Genomic DNA, 20,319 nt, shown 5'->3' on the forward strand with positions numbered 1-20,319 from the left:
GGCCCACCAAGGACTCTCACCAAGTCGACTCTCTAAGTCTGTTCATCAGGTCACCCCACCGAGTACTCTCACCAAGTCAACTCTTTAGGTCCGTTCATCAAGTCACCCCGCAAAGTCGACCCTCTAAGTTCATTCATCGAGTCACCCGACCAAGTCGACTCTTTAAGTCCTTTCATCAAGTCACCCCGCCAAGCCAACTCTTTAAGTCCATTCATCAAGTCACCAGAACAACTACTCTCACCAAGTCGACTCTATAAGTTCGTTCATCAAGTCGGCCCACCAAGTACTCCCACCAAGTCAACTCTTTAAGTTCGTTCATCAGTTCACCCCGCCAAGTACTCTCACCAAGTCAACTCTTTAGGTCCATTCATCAAGTCACCCCGCCAAGTCGACCCTTTAAGTCCGTTCATCAAGTGGCCCCGCTGAGTTGCTTCTCTAAGCCCACTCACCATGTTAGCTCACCAAGTCGGTTGTTCAAGTGCGTTTCCAAGTCAACTCTTTAAGTTTGCTCGCCAGGTCAGCCCACCCAAGTCGCCTCTTTAAGTTCGTTCGCCAGGTTGGCCCGCCCAAGTCGCATCAGCGGGCTAACTCGCCGAGTCACCTCACGAAGTTGACTCTTCAAGTGCGCTCACCAAGTCAGCTCACCACGTCGACTCACCATCTCGCCTCGATAAGTTGGCTTGCCGAGTTACCCCACCAATTCGTCGCCTCTTTAAGCTCGCTCACCGTGTCAACTCGTCAGGTCGGCTCACCAAGTTGACTAATCAAGTAGGCCCACCAAGTCGCCTCAAGGATAGCTCCTCACCATGAGTCGCCTCACCATGTTGACTCAATGAGTCTCCTCACCATGTTGATTCTTTGAGCCCGCTCGCCGGGTCGCCTCACCAAGTCAACTCGAGTACGTTGCCAAGTCGACTCTTTAAGTTCGCTCGCCGGGTCGACTCGCCAAGTAAGCTCACCATGTCATCTCAACGAACCAACTCACCGAGTCGCCTCACCACGTCGGCTCTCTAATACCACTCGCCAAGTTGCCCCACCAACTCGCCCCGTTAGGCCCACTCACCACATCGCCCCGTTAGGCCCACTCTCACCAAGTGGACTCTTTAAGTCTGCTCATAAAGTCAAGCCACCAAGTACTCTCACCAAGTTGACTCTTTAAGTTCGTTCATCAAGTCACCCCGCCAGGTCGGCCCACCAAGTACTCTCACCAAGTTGACCCTTTAAGTTCGGTCATCAACTCACCCCACCAGGTCGGCCCACCAAGTACTCTCACAAAGTTGACTCTTTAGGTTCGTTCATCAATTCACCCTGCCAGCTCGGCCCACCAAGTTCTCTCACCAGGTTGACTCTTTAAGTTCGTTCATCAAGTCACCTCGCTAGTTCGACCCACCAAGTACTCTCACAAAGTCGACTCTCTAAGTTCGTTCATCAAGTCACCCTACCGGGTCAGCCCACCAAGTACTCTCACCAAGTCACCCCGCTAGTTTGACCCACCAAGTCGACCCTTTAAGTTCGTTCATCAAGTCACCCGGCCAAGTTGGCCCACCAAGTTGACTCTTTAAGTCCGTTCATCAAGTCATGTGACCAGGTCAGCCCACCGAGTACTCTCACCAAGTCGACTCTTTAAGTTTGTTCATCAAGTCACCCGGCCAGATCGGCCCACCAAGTACTCTCACCAAGTCGACTCTCTAAGTTTGTTCATCAAGTCACCCTGCTAGGTCGGCCCACCAAGTCGAATCTTTAAGTCCGTTCATCAAGTCACCCCACCAAGTACTCTAACCAAGTCGATTCTTCAAGTGCATTCATCAAGTCACCCGACCAACTACTCTCACCAAGTCTACTCTTTAACTATGTTCATCAAGTCACCCCACAAAGCACTCTCACCATGTCAACTCTTTCGGTCCGTTCATAAAGTCACCCCACCAAGTTGACCCATCAATTGCGTTCATCAAGTCACCCCACCAAGTACTCTCACCAATTCAACTCTTTAAGTCTTTTCGTCAAGTCACCACACCAAGTACTCTCACCAAGTCAACTCTTTAATTCAGTTCACAAAGTCACCCAACCAGGTCGGCCCACCAAGGACTCTCACCAAGTCGACTCTCTAAGTCTGTTCATCAGGTCACCCCACCGAGTACTCTCACCAAGTCAACTCTTTAGGTCTGTTCATCAAGTCACCCCGCAAAGTCGACCCTCTAAGTTCGTTCATCAAGTCACCTGACCAAGTCGACTATTTAAGTCCTTTCATCAAGTCACCCCGCCAAGCTGACTCTTTAAGTCCGTTCATCAAGTCACCAGAACAACTACTCTCACCAAGTCGACTCTATAAGTCCGTTCATCAAGTCGGCCCACCAAGTACTCCCACCAAGTCAACTCTTTAAGTCCGTTCATCAGTTCACCCTGCCAAGTACTCTCACCAAGTCAACTCTTTAGGTCCGTTCATCAAGTCACCCCACCAAGTCGACCCTTTAAGTTCGTTCATCAAGTCGCCCTTCCGAGTTGCTTCTCTAAGCCCACTCACCATGTCAGCTCACCAAGTCGATTGTTCAAGTGCGTTGCCAAGTCAACTCTTTAAGTTCACTCACCAGGTCAGCCCGCCCAAGTCGCCTCTTTAAGTTCGTTCGCCAGGTCGGCCCGCCCAAGTCGCATCAGCGGGCTAACTCGCCGAGTCACCTCACGAAGTTGACTCTTTAAGTGCACTCACCAAGTGAGCTCACCAAGTCGACTCACCATCTCACCTCGATAAGTTGGCTTGCCGAGTTACCCCACCAAGTCATCGCCTCTTTAAGCCCACTCACCGTGTCAGCTCGTCAAATTGGCTCACCAAGTCGACTAATCAAGTAGGCCCACCAAGTCGCCTCAAGGATAGCTCCTCACCATGACTCACCTCACCATGTTGACTCAATGAGTCGCCTCACCATGTAGACTCTTTGAGCCCGCTCGCCGGGTCGCCTCACCAAGTCGACTCGAGTACGTTGCCAAGTCGACTCTTTAAGTTTGCTCGCCGGGTCGACTCGCCAAGTCAGCTCACCGTGTCATCTCAACGAACCAACTCGCCGAGTCGCCTCACTACGTCAGCTCTCTAATACCACTCACCAAGTCGCCCCCCAACTCACCCCGTTAGGCCCACTCACCAAATTGCCCCGTTAGGCCCACTCTCACCAAGTGGACTCTTTAAGTCTTCTCATAAAGTCGAGCCACCAAGTACTCTCACCAAGTCGACTCTTTAAGTTCGTTCATCAAGTCACCCCGCCAGGTCGGCCCACCAAGTACTCTCACCAAGTCGACCCTTTAAGTTTGGTCATCAACTCACCCCGCTAGGTCGGCCCACCAAGTACTCTCACAAAGTCGACTCTTTAGGTTCATTCATCAATTCACCCTGCCAGCTCGGCCCACCAAGTTCTCTCACCAGATCGACTCTTTAAGTTCGTTCATCAAGTCACCCCGCCAGTTGGACCCACCAAGTACTCTCACAAAGTTGACTCTCTAAGTTCGTTCATCAAGTCACCCTGCTAGGTCAGCCCACCAAGTACTCTCACCAAGTCACCCCGCTAGTTCGACCCACCAAGTTGACCCTTTAAGTTTGTTCATCAAGTCACCCGGCCAAGTTGACCCACCAAGTCGACTCTTTAAGTCCGTTCATCAAGTCACGTGACCAGGTCAGCCCACCGAGTACTCTCACCAAGTTGACTCTTTAAGTTTGTTCATCAAGTCACCCGGCTAGGTCGGCCCACCAAGTACTCTCACCAAGTCGACTCTCTAAGTCCGTTCATCAAGTCACCCCGCCAGGTCAGCCCACCAAGTCGAATCTTTAAGTCCGTTCATCAAGTCACCCCACCAAGTACTCTAACCAAGTGGATTCTTCAAGTGCGTTCATCAAGTCACCCGACCAACTACTCTCACCAAGTCGACTCTTTAACTATGTTCATCAAATCACCCCACCAAGCACTCTCACCACGTCAACTCTTTCGGTCCGTTCATAAAGTCACCCCACCAAGTTGACCCTTCAATTGTGTTCATCAAGTCACCCCACCAAGTACTCTCACCAATTTGACTCTTTAAGTCTTTTCCTCAAGTCACCACACCAAGTACTCTCACCAAGTCAACTCTTTAGGACCGTTCATCAAGTCACCTCGCCAAGTCGACCCTTGAAGTCTGTTCATCAAGTCACCCCACCAAGTACTCCCACCAAGTCGACTCTTTAAGTTAGTTCATGAAGTCACCCAACCAGGTCGGCCCACCAAGGACTCTCACCAAGTCGACTCTCTAAGTCTGTTCATCAGGTCACCCCACCGAGTACTCTCACCAAGTCAACTCTTTAGGTCCGTTCGTCAAGTCACCCCATAAAGTCGACCCTCTAAGCTCGTTCATCGAGTCACCCGACCAAGTCGACTGTTTAAGTCCTTTCATCAAGTCACCCCGCCAAGCTGACTCTTTAAGTCCGTTCATCAAGTCACCAGAACAACTACTCTCACCAAGTCGACTCTATAAGTCCGTTCATCAAGTCGGCCCACCAAGTACTCCCACCAAGTCGACTCTTTAAGTTCGTTCATCAGTTCACCCCGCCAAGTACTCTCACCAAGTCAACTCTTTAGGTCCGTTCATCAAGTCACCCCGCCAAGTCGACCCTTTAAGTCCGTTCATCAAGTCGCCCCACCGAGTTGCTTCTCTAAGCCCACTCACCATGTCAGCTCACCAAGTCGATTGTTCAAGTGCGTTGCCAAGTCAACTCTTTAAGTTCGCTCACCAGGTTAGCCCGCCCAAGTCGCCTCTTTAAGTTCGTTCGCCAGGTCGGCCCGCCAAGTCGCATCAGCGGGCTAACTTGCCGAGTCACCTCACGAACTTGACTCTTTAAGTGCGCTCACCAAGTCAACTCACCAAGTCAACTCACCATCTCGCCTCGATAAGTTGGCTTGCCGAGTTACCCCACCAAGTCATCGCCTCTTTAAGCCTGCTCACCGTGTCAGCTCGTCAGGTCGGCTCACCAAGTCGACTAATCAAGTAGGCCCACCAAGTCACCTCAAGGATAGCTCCTCACCATGAGTCGCCTCACCATGTTGACTCAATGAGTCGCCTCACCATGTTGACTCTTTGAGCCCGCTCATCGGGTCACCTCACCAAGTCGACTCGAGTACGTTGCCAAGTCGACTCTTTAAGTTCGCTCGTTGGGTCAACTCGCCAAGTCAGCTCACCATGTCATCTCGACAAACCAACTCGCCGAGTCGCCTCACCACGTCAGCTCTCTAATACCACTTGCCAAGTTGCCCCACCAACTCGCCCCGTTAGGCCCACTCACCACATTGCCCCGTTAGGCCCACTCTCACCAAGTGGACTCTTTAAGTCTTCTCATAAATTCGAGCCACCAAGTACTCTCACCAAGTCGACTCTTTAAGTTCGTTCATCAAGTCACCCTGCCAGGTCGGCCCACCAAGTACTCTCACCAAGTTGACCCTTTAAGTTCGGTCATCAACTCACCCCGCCAGGTCGGCCCACCAAGTACTCTCACAAAGTCGAATCTTTAGGTTTGTTCATCAATTCACCCCGCCAGCTCGGCCCACCAAGTTCTCTCACCAAGTCAACTCTTTAAGTTCGTTCATCAAGTCACCCCGCCAGTTCGACCCACCAAGTACTCTCACAAAGTCGACTCTCTAAGTTCGTTCATCAAGTCACCCTGCCAGGTCAGCCCACCAAGTACTCTCACCAAGTCACCCCGCTAGTTCGACCCACCAAGTCGACCCTTTAAGTTCGTTCATCAAGTCACCCGGCCAAGTCGGCCCACCAAGTCGACTCTTTAAGTCCGTTCATCAAGTCACGTGACCAGGTCAGCCCACCGAGTACTCTCACCAAGTCGACTCTTTAAGTTTGTTCATCAAGTCACCCGGCCAGGTCGGCCCACCAAGTACTCTCACCAAGTTGACTCTCTAAGTCCGTTCATCAAGTCACCCCGCCAGGTCGGCCCACCAAGTCAAATCTTTAAGTCCGTTCATCAAGTCACCCCACCAAGTACTCTAACCAAGTCGATTCTTCAAGTGCGTTCATCAAGTCACCAGACCAACTACTCTCACCAAGTTGACTCTTTAACTATGTTCATCAAGTCACCCCACCAAGCACTCTCACCACGTCAACTCTTTCGGTCTGTTCATAAAGTCACCCCACCAAGTCGACCCTTCAAGTGCATTCATCAAGTCACCCCACCAAGTAATCTCACCAATTCGACTCTTTAAGTCTTTTCATCAAGTCACCACACCAAGTACTCTCACCAAGTCAACTCTTTAGGATTGTTCATCAAGTCACCTCGCCAAGTCGACCCTTGAAGTCCGTTCATCAAGTCACCCCACCAAGTACTCCCACCAAGTCGACTCTTTAAGTCAGTTCATGAAGTCACCCAACCAGGTCAGCCCACCAAGGACTCTCACCAAGTCGACTCTCTAAGTCTGTTCATCAGGTCACCCCACCGAGTACTCTCACCAAGTCAACTCTTTAGGTCCGTTCATCAAGTCACCCCGCAAAGTCGACCCTCTTAGTTTGTTCATCGAGTCACCCGACCAAGTTGACTCTTTGAGTCCTTTCATCAAGTCACCCCGCCAAGCCGACTCTTTAAGTCCGTTCATCAAGTCACCAGAACAACTACTCTCACCAAGTCAACTCTATAAGTCCGTTCATCAAGTCAGCCCACCAAGTACTCCCACCAAGTCGATTGTTCAAGTGCGTTGCCAAGTCAACTCTTTAAGTTCACTCGCCAGGTCAGCCCGCCCAAGTCACCTCTTTAAGTTCGTTCGCTAGGTTGGCCCACCCAAGTCCCATCAGCGGGCTAACTCGCTGAGTCACCTCACAAAGTTGACTCTTTAAGTGCGCTCACCAAGTCAGCTCACCAAGTCGACTCACCATCTCACCTCGATAATTTGGCTTGCCGAGTTACCCCACCAAGTCGTCGCCTCTTTAAGCCCGCTCACCGTGTCAGCTCATCAGGTTGGCTCACCAAGTCGACTAATCAAGTAGGCCCACCAAGTTGCCTCAAGGATAGCTCCTCACCATGAGTCGCCTCACCATGTTGACTCAATGAGTCGCCTCACCATGTTGACTCTTTGAGCCCGCTCGCCGGGTCGCCTCACCAAGTTGACTCGAGTACGTTGCCAAGTCGACTCTTTAAGTTTGCTCGCCGGGTCGACTCGCCAAGTCAGCTCACCATGTCATCTCAATGAACCAACTCGCCGAGTCGCCTCACCACGTCGGCTCTCTAATACCACTCGCCAAGTCGCCCCACCAACTCGCCCCGTTAGGCCAACTCACCACATCGCCCTGTTAGGCCTACTCTCACCAAGTGGACTCTTTAAGTGTGCTCATAAAGTCAAGCCACCAAGTACTCTCACCAAGTCGAATCTTTAAGTTCATTCATCAAGTTGCCCCACCAGGTCGGCCCACCAAGTACTCTCACCAAGTTGACCCTTTAAGTTCGGTCATCAACTCACCCCGCCAGGTCGGCCCACCAAGTACTCTCACAAAGTTGACTCTTTAGGTTCATTCATCAATTCACCCCGCCAGCTCGGCCCACCAAGTTCTCTCACCAGGTCAACTCTTTAAGTTCGTTCATCAAGTCACCCCGCCAGTTCGACCCACCAAGTACTCTCACAAAGTCGACTCTCTAAGTTCGTTCATCAAGTTACCCTACTAGGTCAGCCCACCAAGTACGCTCACCAAGTCACCCCGCTAGTTCAACCCACCAAGTCGACCCTTTAAGTTCGTTCATCAAGTCACCCGGCCAAGTCGGCCCACCAAGTCGACTCTTTAAGTCCGTTCATCAAGTCACGTGACCAGGTCAGCCCACCGAGTACTCTCACCAAGTCGACTCTTTAAGTTTGTTCATCAAGTCACCCGGCCAGGTCGGCCCACCAAGTACTCTCACCAATTCGACTCTCTATGTCTGTTCATCAAGTCACCCCGCCAGGTCGGCCCACCAAGTCAAATCTTTAAGTCCGTTCATCAAGTCACCCCACCAAGTACTCTAACCAAGTCGATTCTTCAAGTGCGTTCATCAAGTCACCCGACCAACTACTCTCACCAAGTTGACTCTTTAACTATGTTCATCAAGTCAACCCACCAAGCACTCTCACCACGTCAACTCTTTCGGACCGTTCATCAAGTCACCTTGCCAAGTCGACCCTTGAAGTCTATTCATCAAGTCACCCCACCAAGTACTCCCACCAAGTCGACTCTTTAAGTCAGTTCACGAAGTCACCCAACCAGGTCGGCCCACCAAGGACTCTCACCAAGTCGACTCTCTAAGTCTGTTCATTAGGTCACCCCATCGAGAACTCTCACCAAGTCAACTCTTTAGGTCCGTTCATCAAGTCACCCCGCAAAGTTGACCCTCTAAGTTCGTTCATCGAGTCACCCGACCAAGTCGACTCTTTAAGTCCTTTCATCAAGTCACCCCGCCAAGCCGACTCTTTAAGTCTGTTCATCAAGTCACCAGAAAAACTACTCTCACCAAGCCAACTCTATAAGTCCGTTCATCAAGTCGGCCCACCAAGTACTCCCACCAAGTCGACTCTTTAAGTCTGTTCATCAGTTCACCCTGCCAAGTACTCTCACCAAGTCAACTCTTTAGGTCCGTTCATCAAGTCACCCCGCCAAGTCGACCCTTTAAGTCTGTTCATCAAGTCACCCCGCCGAGTTGCTTCTCTAAGCCCACTCACCATGTCAGCTCACCAAGTCGATTGTTCACGTGCGTTGCCAAGTCAACTCTTTAAGTTTTCTCGCCAGGTCAGCCCGCCCAAGTCGCCTCTTTAAGTTCGTTCGCCAGGTCAGCCCGCCCAAGTCGCATCAGCGGGCTAACTCGCCGAGTCACCTCATGAAGTTGACTCTTTAAGTGTGCTCACCAAGTCAGATCACCAAGTCGACTCACCATCTCACCTCGATAAGTTGGCTTGCCGAGTTACCCCACCAAGTCGTCGCCTCTTTAAGCCTGCTCACCGTGTCAGCTCGTCAGGTCGGCTCACCAAGTCGACTAATCAAGTAGGCCCACCAAGTCACCTCAAGGATAGCTCCTCACCATGAGTCGCCTCACCATGTTGAATCAATGAGTCGCCTCACCATGTTGACTCTTTGAGCCCGCTCGTCGGGTCGCCTCACCAAGTCGACTCGAGTACATTGCCAAGTCAACTCTTTAAGTTTGCTCACCGGGTCGACTCACCAAGTCAGCTCACCATGTCATCTCAATGAACCAACTCGCCGAGTCGCCTCACCACGTCGGCTCTCTAATACCACTCGCCAAGTCGCCCCACCAACTTGCCCCGTTAGGCCCACTCACCACATCGCCCCATTAGGCCCACTCTCACCAAGTGGACTCTTTAAGTCTGCTCATAAAGTCGAGCCACCAAGTACTCTCACCAAGTCGACTCTTTAAGTTCGTTGATCAAGTCGCCCCGCCAGGTCGGCCCACCAAGTACTCTCACCAAGTCGACCATTTAAGTTTGGTCATCAACTCACCCCGCCAGGTCGGCCCACCAAGTACTCTCACAAAGTTGACTCTTTAGGTTCGTTCATCAATTCACCCCGCCAACTCGGCCCACCAAGTTCTCTCACCAGGTCGACTCTTTAAGTTCGTTCATCAAGTCACCCCTCCAGTTCGACCCACCAAGTACTCTCACAAAGTCGATTCTCTAAGTTCGTTCATCAAGTCACCCTGCCAGGTCAGCCCACCAAGTACTCTCACCAAGTCACCCTGCTAGTTTGACCCACCAAGTCAACCCTTTAAGTTCGTTCATCAAGTCACCCGACCAAGTCAGCCCACCAAGTCGACTCTTTAAGTCCGTTCATCAAGTCACGTGACCAGGTCAGCCCACCGAGTACTCTCACCAAGTCGACTCTTTAAGTTTGTTCATCAAGTCACCCGGCCAGGTCGGCCAACCAAGTACTCTCACCAAGTCGACTCTCTAAGTCCGTTCATCAAGTCACCCTGCCAGGTCGGCCCACCAGGTCGAATCTTTAAGTCCGTTCATCAAGTCACCCCACCAAGTACTCTAACCGAGTCAATTCTTCAAGTGCATTCATCAAGTCACCCGACCAACTACTCTCACCAAGTCGACTGTTTAACTATGTTCATCAAGTCACCCCACCAAGCACTCTCACCACGTCAACTCTTTCGGTCCGTTCATAAAGTCACCCCACCAAGTCGACCCTTCAAGTGCGTTCATCAAGTCACCCCACCAAGTACTCTCACCAATTCGACTCTTTAAGTCTTTTCGTCAAGTCACCACACCAAGTACTCTCACCAAGTCAACTCTTTAGGACCGTTCATCAAGTCACCTCACCAAGTCGACCCTTGAAGTTGACCAGGTCAGCCCACCAAGGACTCTCACCAAGTCGACTCTCTAAGTCTGTTCATCAGGTCACCACACCGAGTACTCTCACCAAGTCAACTCTTTAGGTCCATTCATCAAGTCACCTCACAAAGTCGACCCTCTAAGTTCGTTCATCGAGTCACCCCACCAAGTCGACTCTTTAAGTCCTTTCATCAAGTCACCCCGCCAAGCCGACTCTTTAAGTCTGTTCATCAAGTCACCAGAACAACTACTCTCACCAAGTCGACTCTATAAGTTCGTTCATCTAGTCGGCCCACCAAGTACTCCCACCAAGTCGACTCTTTAAGTCTGTTCATCAGTTCACCCTGCCAAGTACTCTCACCAAGTCAACTCTTTACGTCCGTTCATCAAGTCACCCCGCCAAGTCGACCCTTTAAGTCCATTCATCAAGTCGCCCCGCCAAGTACTCTCACCAAGTCGACCCTTTAAGTCCTTGCATCAAGTCACCCCACCAAGTCAACTCTTGAAGTCCGTTCATCAAGTCACCAGAACAAGTAATCTAACCAAGTCGACTCTTTAAGTCCGTCCATAAAGTCACCCCACCAGGTCGGCCCACCAAGTACTCCCACCAAATCACCCCGCCAAGTACTCTTACCAAGTTGACTCTTTAAGTCTGCTCATCAAGTCGAGCCACCAGGTACTCTCACCAAGTCGACTCTTTGAGTTCGTTCATCAAGTCGCCCCACCAAGTACTCTAACCAAGTCAATTCTTCAAGTGCGTTCATCAAGTCGCCCCACCAAGTACTCTCACCAAGTCGACTCTTTAAGTCCTTTCATCGACTCACCCCGCCAAGTACTCTCACCAAGTCAACTCTTTAGGTCCGTTCATAGAGTCACCCTACCAAGTCGACCCTTCAAGTGCGTTCATCAAGTCACCCCGCCAGGTCGGCCCACCAAGTCAAATCTCTAAGTCCGTTCATCATGTCACTGTCCCGATCTAGCTGAGCCGTTCTGGCCGAGCCATGCTGGCGGAGCTGATCTGGGTGAGCCATTCTGGCCGACCCGATCTGGCCGAGCCGTTCTAGGCAAGCCATGCTGGCCGAGCCGATCTAGGCGAGCCATTCTGGCCGAGCCGATCTGGGCGACCCATTCTGGCCAAGCTAATCTGGGCGACCCGTTCTGGCCGAGCCATGCTGGCCGAGCCGTTTTGGTCGGGCCATGCTGGCTGAGCCGATCTGGGCGAGCCGTTCTGGTCGAGCCATGCTGGCTGAGTCAATCTGGGCAAGCCGTTCTGGCCAAGCCATGCTGGCCGAGCCGTTCTGGCCAAGCCATGCTGGCCGAGCCGATCTGGGTGAGCCGTTCTGGCCGAGCCGATCTGGCCGAGCTCCAAAAATGGTGTCGCGTCTAGCACTTGGATTGTGCATCGTCACAAGTGAATGGGTAGATCTCTTTGTGAATGGCGGCATGGCGATTGCAAGAGAAAATTGACTTAGTAGTCAGAGCATTGGCCTAGGGCCATTGTGACGGCCTTGCAATTTCTCTATAATTGCAACCTATGTTTGCGCAGTAGCAGAGTTTGCATGTAAGATTGGGCTTTGTTCTTGACGGTTCCAAGTACTCTCACCGAGTCACCAAGTCACCATGCTGGCCGACCCGATCTGGGCGAGCCAATCTGGGCGAGCCATGCTGGCCAAGCCAAGCTGGCCGAGCCGATCTGGGCGAGCCATGCTGGCCGACCCGATTTGGGCGAGCCATTCCTGCCGACCCGATCTGGCCGAGCTCCAAAAACGGTGTCATGGATGGCTGTTTGGTCACATTTTTCATTGAATTAGATTTTTAAGGGAGTTGTCCGTGCTATCGTAGATTTCTAATGCAGAGCGAGCCTCGCACTAATAGCTTATATAGGAGAGGTTGTTGCCGCGAGCCTCTCCCATGCCCCTTTCATTGATTCAACATTGGTGTCTAGGCAGATCGGATTGTTGGGTTTTCAAACGGTGTATGCTGATGTTGAATCAATGAAAGGGGCATGAAGCGATCTCAGTGCTTTTCCTCGGCTCTCCTTTAGATCATGTTTTCCGATGACTCAATTTTGGAAAAGGTGAGGCAGTGGTTGCCGATCCATGGCGTGTGTTTTTGGTGATTTTAAAACTTGATCTAAACGTGAGCCCTTGTCTAGCACTCCGGTGTTGCTTGGTATAATGGCAATTTGCAATGGGTGCTCGGCGCTCTAGCAATTTGTCATGGTGTACTTTTCATGGCTACATGGGATCTTTAATATCGAAAGCTCTCAGCAAAAAATGGTGGCCAAGCCATGCTGGCCGACCCGATCTGGCTTAGCCATTTTCGTCGACCCGATCTGGCTCTTCTTTCTCACTCCATCAGAAAAAATTTGGGAGTTGTTCGACAGCGGTTGTCATTCCAATGTGTCATTGTGATGATCTGGAGAGCGATGCTAAGGGTGGGAGCTTGCATCTAGCATTTGGGGATGTTTGTGCAAGCGAGCAGGGGAGCTCCTCTTATCGGAACCTCTCCGTGGCTTTTGAATATAGACCCAGTGCCGACAATATCGATGGATATGAGCCTTGGATTCTAAAATTGTTCAGCTAACATTGGTTTTTGTGAGAGATGGTTACAAAAGCACTTCCTAATCGATACGCAGGAGTTCCCTAAGATCGCCTCTGTGCCAACTCGATCGGCACAACATTGGGAATGGTTCGACAGCGGTTGTCGTTCCAATGTGTCATCGGGATGTCTTGGAACGCGGCCTTTCAAGGGCGAGCTCGCGTCTAGCACTTGGATTGTGCGTCGTCACAAGTGATTGGGGAGATCTCTCTGTGAACTGCGGCATGGCGATTGCAAGAGAAAATTGACTTAGTAGTCAGAGCATTGGCCTCAGGCCATTGTGATGGACTTGCCATTTCTCTATAATTGCAACCTATGTTTGCGCAGTAGCAGAGTTTACACGTTAGATTGGCCTTTGTTCTTGACAGTTCGAAGTACTCTCACCAAGTCAGCAAGTCACCATGCTGGCCGAGCCGATCTGGGCAAGCCATGCTGGCCGAGCCGATCTGGGCGAGCCATTCTGGCCTAGCCGATCTGGGCGAGCTCCAAAAACGGTGTCGTGGATGGCTATTTGGTCACATTTTTCATTGAATTGGATTTTCAAGGGAGTTGTCCACGCTATCGCAGATTTCTAATGCAGAGCGAGCCTCACACTAATAGCTTATATAGGAGAGGTTGTTGCCGCGAGCCTCTCCCATGCCCCTTTCATTGATTCAACATTGGTGTCTAGGCAGATCGGATTGTTGGGTTTTCAAACGGTGTATGCTGATGTTGAATGAATGAAAGGGGCATGAAGCGATCTCAATGCTTTTCCTCGGCTCTCCTTTAGATCATGTTTTCCGATGACTCAATTTTGGAAAAGGTGAGGCAGCGGTTGCCGATCCATGGCGTGTGGTTTTGGTGGTTTTAAAACTTGATCTAAATGTGAGCCCTTGTCTAGCACTCTGGCATTGCTTGGTATAATGGCAATTTGCTATGGGTGCTCGGCGCTCTAGCAATTTGTCATGGTGTACTTATCACGGCTACATGGGAGCTTTAATATCGAAAGCTCTCGGCAAAAAATGGTGGCCGAGCCATGCTGGCCGACCCGATCTGGCTCTCGTTTCTCACTCCATCGGCACAAATTCGGGAGTTGTTCGATAGCGGTTGTCGTACCAATTTGTCATTGCGGTGATCTGGAGAGCGATGCTAAGTGCGGGAGCTTGCGTCTAGCATTTGGGGATGTTTGTGCAAGCGAGCAGGGGAGCTTCTCTTATCGGAACCTCTCCGTGGCCTTTGAATATAGACCCAGTGCCGATGATATCGATGGATACGAGCCTTGGATTATAAAATTGTTCAGCTAACATTGGTTTTTGTGAGAGATGGGTATGAAAGCACTTCCCGATCGATACGCGGGAGTTCCCTAAGATCGCCTCTGTGCCAACTCGATCGACACAACATTGGGAATGGTTCGACAGCGGTTGTCGTTCCAATGTGTCATCGGGATGTCTTGGAACGCGGCCTTTCAAGAGCAAGCTCGCGTCTAGCACTTGGATTGTGCGTCATCACAAGTGAATGGGGAGATCTCTCTATGAACGGCGGCATGGCGATTGCAAGAGAAAATTGACTTAGTAGTCGGAGCATTGGCCTCGGGCCATTGTGACGGCCTTGCAATTTCTCTATAATTGCAAGCTATGTTTGCGCAGTAGTAGAGTTTGCATGTTAGATTGGCCTTTGTTCTTGACAGTTCAAAGTACGTACTCTCACCAAGTCAGCAAGTCACCATGCTGGCCGAGCCGATCTGGGCGACCCATTCTGGCCGAGCCGATCTGGGCGAGCTCCAAAAACGGTGTCGTGGATGGCTGTTTGGTCACATTTTTCATTGAATTGGATTTTTAAAGGAGTTGTCCGCGCTATCGTAGATTTCTAATGCAGAGCGAGCCTCGCACTAATAGCTTATATAGGAGAGGTTGTTACCGCGAGCCTCTCCCATGCCCCTTTCATTGATTCAACATTGGTGTCTAGGCGGATCGGATTGTTGGGTTTTCAAACGGTGTATGTTGATGTTGAATGAGTGAAAGCAGCATGAAGCGATCTCAGTGCTTTTCCTCGACTCTCCTTTAGATTATGTTTTCTGATGACTCAATTTTGGAAAAGGTGAGGCAGCGGTTGCCGATCCATGGCGTGTCTTTTTGGTGATTTTAAAACTTGATCTAAACGTGAGCCCTTGTCTAGCACTCCGGCGTTGCTTGGTATAATGGCAATTTTCTATGGGTGCTGGGCGCTCTAGCAATTTTGTCATGGTGTACTTATCGCTGCTACATGGGAGTTTTAATATCGAAAGCTCTCGACAAAAAATGGTGGCCGAGCCATGCTGGTCGACCCGATCTGGCTCTTCTTTCTCACTCCATCGGCACAAATTTGGGAGTTGTTCGATAGCGATTGTCATTCCAATGTGTCATTGCGGTGATCTGGAGAGCGATGCTAAGGGTGGGAGCTTGAGTCTAGCATTTGGGGATGTTTGTGCAAGTGAGCAGGGGAGCTTCTCTTATCGGAACCTCTCCGTGGCCTTTGAATATAGACCCAGTGCCGACGATATCGATGGATACGAGCCTTGGATTCTAAAATTGTTCAGCTAACATCAGTTTTTGTGAGAGATGGGTACGAAAGCACTTCCTGATCGATTCGCGGGAGCTCCCTAAGATCGCCTCTGTGCCAACTCGATCGGCACAACATTGGGAATGGTTCGATGGTGGTTGTCATTCCAATGTGTCATCGGGATGTCTTGGAACGCTGCCTTTCAAGGGCGAGATCGCTTAGCACTTGGATTGTGCAACGTCACAAGTGAATGGGGAGATCTCTCTGTGAACGGCGGCATGGTGATTGCAAGAGAAAATTGACTAAGTAGTCGGAGCATTGGCCTCGGGCCATTGTGATAGCCTTGCAATTTCTCTATAATTGCAACCTATGTTTGCGCAGTAGCAGAGTTTGCATGTAAGATTGGCCTTTGTTCTTGACAGTTCCAGGAGATGACCTCCAGAACTTTTGGATTGGGCCCCTTCAAGGTGAAATTCATCCAGTTGATCGGATGAGCTCGATTACCATTTCACTCCCTTGGCTCCATGAATTCAAATCCCATCCAGCTGCCATGAAGCCATCCCGATTTTGCTATGCGAGGGCTCTCTCCCCAGAGTCGTTCTCTTTGCAACAACTTCTTTGCCAAAAATTTTTTGGAATGGTTCGGCAGCAGTTGTCGTTCCAATGGTGCCATTGTGGTGGTTGCCTGGGCAGCGATCTGAAGGGCGAGCCGTCATCTAGCAGTTGGGCTGCGCATCACAGGTGACAAGGGAGCCTTTGTAATCAGAAGCTCCCCGTGACCATTCGATGAGAAGAGCCATTGCTTGTGTGAGCAAGGATGAATGCAGCCTCAGATTCCAAAGGAAATCAACGACATCGGATCTATATATAAGAGCGGAATGAAGCAGCAGCCCGTTTGCCATGTGCGGCTCCCCAAAGTTTCTCGTCTTTCTCACTCCATCGGCACAAATTTGGGAGTTGTTCGACAGCGGTTGTCATTCCAATGTGTCATTGCGGCGATCTGGAGAGCGATGCTAAGGGCGGGAGCTTGTGTCTAGCATTTGGGATGTTTGTGCGAGCGAGCAGGGGAGCTTCTCTTATGGGAACCTCTCCGTGGCCTTTGAATATATAGACCCAGTGCCGACGATATCGATGGATACGAGCCTTGGATTCTAAATTTGTTCACAGCTAAGATTGGTTTTTGTGAGAGATGGGTACGAAAGCACATCCCGATTGCTACGCGGGAGCTCCCTAAGGTCGCCTCTATGCCAACTCGATCGGCACAACATTGGGAATGGTTCGACAGCGGTTGTCATTCCAATGTGTCATCGGGGGATGTCTCAGAAAGTGGCCTGGCCTTTCAACGGCGAGCTCGTGTCTATCACTTGGATTGTGCATCGTGTCGCAAGTGAATGGGGAGATCTCTCTATGAACGGCGGCATGGTGATTGCAAGAGAAAATTGACTTAGTCAGAGCATTGGCCTCGGGCCACTGTGATGGCCTGGCAATTTCTCTTTAATTGCAACCTATGTTTGCGCAGTAGCCGAGTTTGCAAGTAAGACAGTCCTCTTTCTTGAGAGTTCCAGGAGATGACCTCCAAAACTTTTGGATTGGGCCCCTTCAAGGTGAAATTCATCCAGTTGATCGGATGAGCTCGATGACCATTTCAGTCCCTTGGCTCCATGAATTCACATCTCCTAACCGATGACAATCTTTTGCTCCTTAGACGACCTCATAATAAATTGGGTCGTGGATGGCTGTTTGGTCAGAATTTTCAACGATTTGGATTTTTATGGCGGATGTCGGCATGTTTGCTAATTTCTAATGCAGAGCAAGCCTCGCACTAATAGCTTATATAGGAGAGGTTGTTGCCGCAAACCTCTCCCGTGCCCCTCTCATTGATTCAACGGCAGTGTCAAGGCGGATGGAAATGTTGGATTTTGAAATGGTGGACGCCGACGTTGAATCAATTGGAGGGGCATGAAGCCCACCCTCGAGGTGCTATTCCTCGACTCTCCATTAGATCATGTTTTCTTGTCACTCAACTGACGCAATTTCGGAAAGCAGTTGGGCTGCGCGTCATGAGTGACAAGGGAGCCTTTTTGATCGGAAGCTCCCCGTGGCCATTCGATGAGAAGAGCCATTGCTTGTGTGAGCAAGGACAAATACAGCCTCGGATTCCAAACGAAATCAACAACATTGGATCTATATATAAGAGCGGAATGAAGCAGCAACCCATTTGCGATGCGTGGCTCCCCAAAGTTGCTATTCTTTCTCACTCCATCGGGGCACAAATGCGGGAGTTGTTCGACAGCGATCGTCGTTCCAATGGTGTCATTGCGGCAAAATTTGTTCACAGCTAAGGTTGGTTTTTGTGAGAGATGGGTATGAAAGCACATCCCGATTGCATTGGGAATGGTTCGACAGTGGTTGTCATTCCAATGTGTCATCAGGGGATGTGATTGCAAGAGAAAATTGACTTAGTCGGAGCCATTGGCCTCGGGCAATTGTGACGGCCTCGCAATTTCTCTTTAATTGCAACCTATGTTTGCGCAGTAGCAGAGTTTGCATGTAAGATGGGCCTTGTTCTCGAGAGTTCCAGGAGATGACCTCCAGAACTTTTGGATTGGGCCCCTTCAAGGTGAAATTCATCCAGTTGATCGGATGAGCTCGATGACCATTTCAGTCCCTCGGCTCCATGAACTCACATCTCGTAACCGATGACAATCTTTTGCTCCTCTGTCGACCTCATAAAGAATTGGGTCGTGAATGGCTGTTTGGTAGGAATTTTAAAGGATTTGGATTTTTAAGGCGGATGTCGGTGTGTTTGCTAATTTCTAATGCAGAGCGAGCCTCGCACTAATAGCTTATATAGGAGAGGTGGTTGCCGCGAGCCTCTCCCGTGCCCCTCTCATTGATTCAACGCTGGTGTCAAGGCGGATGGATATGTCGGATTTTGAAACGGTGGACGCCGATGTTGAATCAATTAGAGGGGCATAAAGCCCACCCTGGATGTGCTATTCCTCGACTCTCCTTTAGATCATGTTTTCTTCTCACTCAGCTGGCGTAATTTCGGAAAAAGGTTTGGCAGCAGTTGCCATCCCTCACCGCGTCTACTTGGTGATTTTAAGACTCGATCTAAAACGGGAGCCCTCGCCTAGCACCTCCGTCCGGTGTTGCTCGGGTATTGCATAAAATTATGCCAACGACGCGAATCCCCCAATGAATGCCTATGCTTGGACCCTCTCTTAGATCACCTTCTTCGATCACTTGACCGACGAACCTACGGAAGAGACTTGGCAACGGTTGCCATTATACAGCGTGTCTGTTCAGCAATTTCAAAGTTGATCTAATGGCGAGCCCTTGTCTCTAGCCATGAGGTGGGTGCTTGGTGCTCTAGCAAAATTTTTTGCGTGCCGATCGCGGCTACAAGGGGAGAGGTGGTTGCCGCGAGCCTCTCCCGTGCCCCCCTCATTGATTCAATGCCGCTGTCAGGGTGGATGGATATGTCGGATTTTGAAACGGTGGACGCCGACGTTGAATCAATTAGAGGGGCATGAAAGCCCACCCTCGAGGGTGCTATTCCTGGACTCTCCTTTAGATCATGTTTTCTTGTCACTCAGCTGGCGCAATTTCAGAAAAAGGTTTGGCAGTGGTTGCCAGCCCTCACCGCGTCTACTTGGTGATTTTAAAACTCGATCTAAAATGGGAGCCCTCGTCTACCACCTCCGTCCGGTGTTGCTCGGGTATTGCAGAAATTTATGCCATCGGCGCGAATCCCCCCACGAATGCCTACGCTTGGACCCTCTCTTAGATCACCTTCTTCGATCACTCGACTGACGCAACTGCGGAAGAGACTTGGCAGCGGTTGCCATTCTACAGTGCATCTGTTCAGCGATTTTGAAGCTGATCTAATGGAGAGCCCTTGTCTCTAGCCATGAGGTGGGTGCTTGGTGCTCTAGCAAAATTTTTTTGCGTGCCTATCGTGGCTACAAGGGGAGAGGTGGTTGCTGTGAGCCTCTCCCGTGCCCCCCTCACTGATTCAACACCGCTGTCAGGGCGGATGGATATGTCAGATTTTGAAATGGTGGATGCCGACGTTGAATCAATTAGAGGGGCATGACGCCCACCCTCGAGGGTGCTATTCCTGGACTCTCCTTTAGATCATGTTTTCTTGCCACTCAGCTGCCGCAGTTTCGGAAAAAGGTTTGGCAGTGGTTGCCAGCCCTCACCACGTCTACTTGGTGATTTTAAAACTCAATCTAAAACGGGAGCCCTTGTCTAGCACCTCCGTCCGGTGTTGCTCGGGTATTGCATAAATTTATGCCATCGACGCGAATCTCCCAATGAATTCCTATGCTTGGACCCTCTCTTAGATCACCTTCTTCGATCACTCGACTGACGCAACTACAGAAGAGCCATGAGGTGGGTGCTTGGCGCTCTAGCAAAATTTTTTGCGTGCCTATCAGGGCTACAACGGGAGACATGGTTGCCGCGAGCCTCTCCCGTGCCCCCCTCATTGATTCAATGCCGCTGTTAGGGCGGATGGATATGTCAGATTTTGAAACGGTGGACGCCGACGTTGAATCAATTAGAGGGGCATGAAAGCCCACCCTCGAGGGTGCTATTCCTGGACTCTCCTTTAGATCATGTTTTCTTGTCACTCAGCTGGCGCAATTTCGGAAAAAGGTTTGGCAGCGGTTGCCAGCCCTCACCGCGTCTACTTGGTGATTTTAAAACTCGATCTAAAATGGGAGCCCTCGTCTAGCACCTCCGTCCGGTGTTGCTCGGGTATTGCAGAAATTTATGCCATCGGTGCGAATCCCCCCATGAATGCCTACGCTTGGACCCTCTCTTAGATCACCTTCTTCGATCACTCGACTGACGCAACTGCGGA

This window comes from Cupressus sempervirens, chromosome 2 (assembly GCF_028749045.1).
Source record: "Cupressus sempervirens isolate cs-2001-9-10 chromosome 2, ASM2874904v1, whole genome shotgun sequence".
NCBI lineage: Eukaryota > Viridiplantae > Streptophyta > Pinopsida > Cupressales > Cupressaceae > Cupressus > Cupressus sempervirens.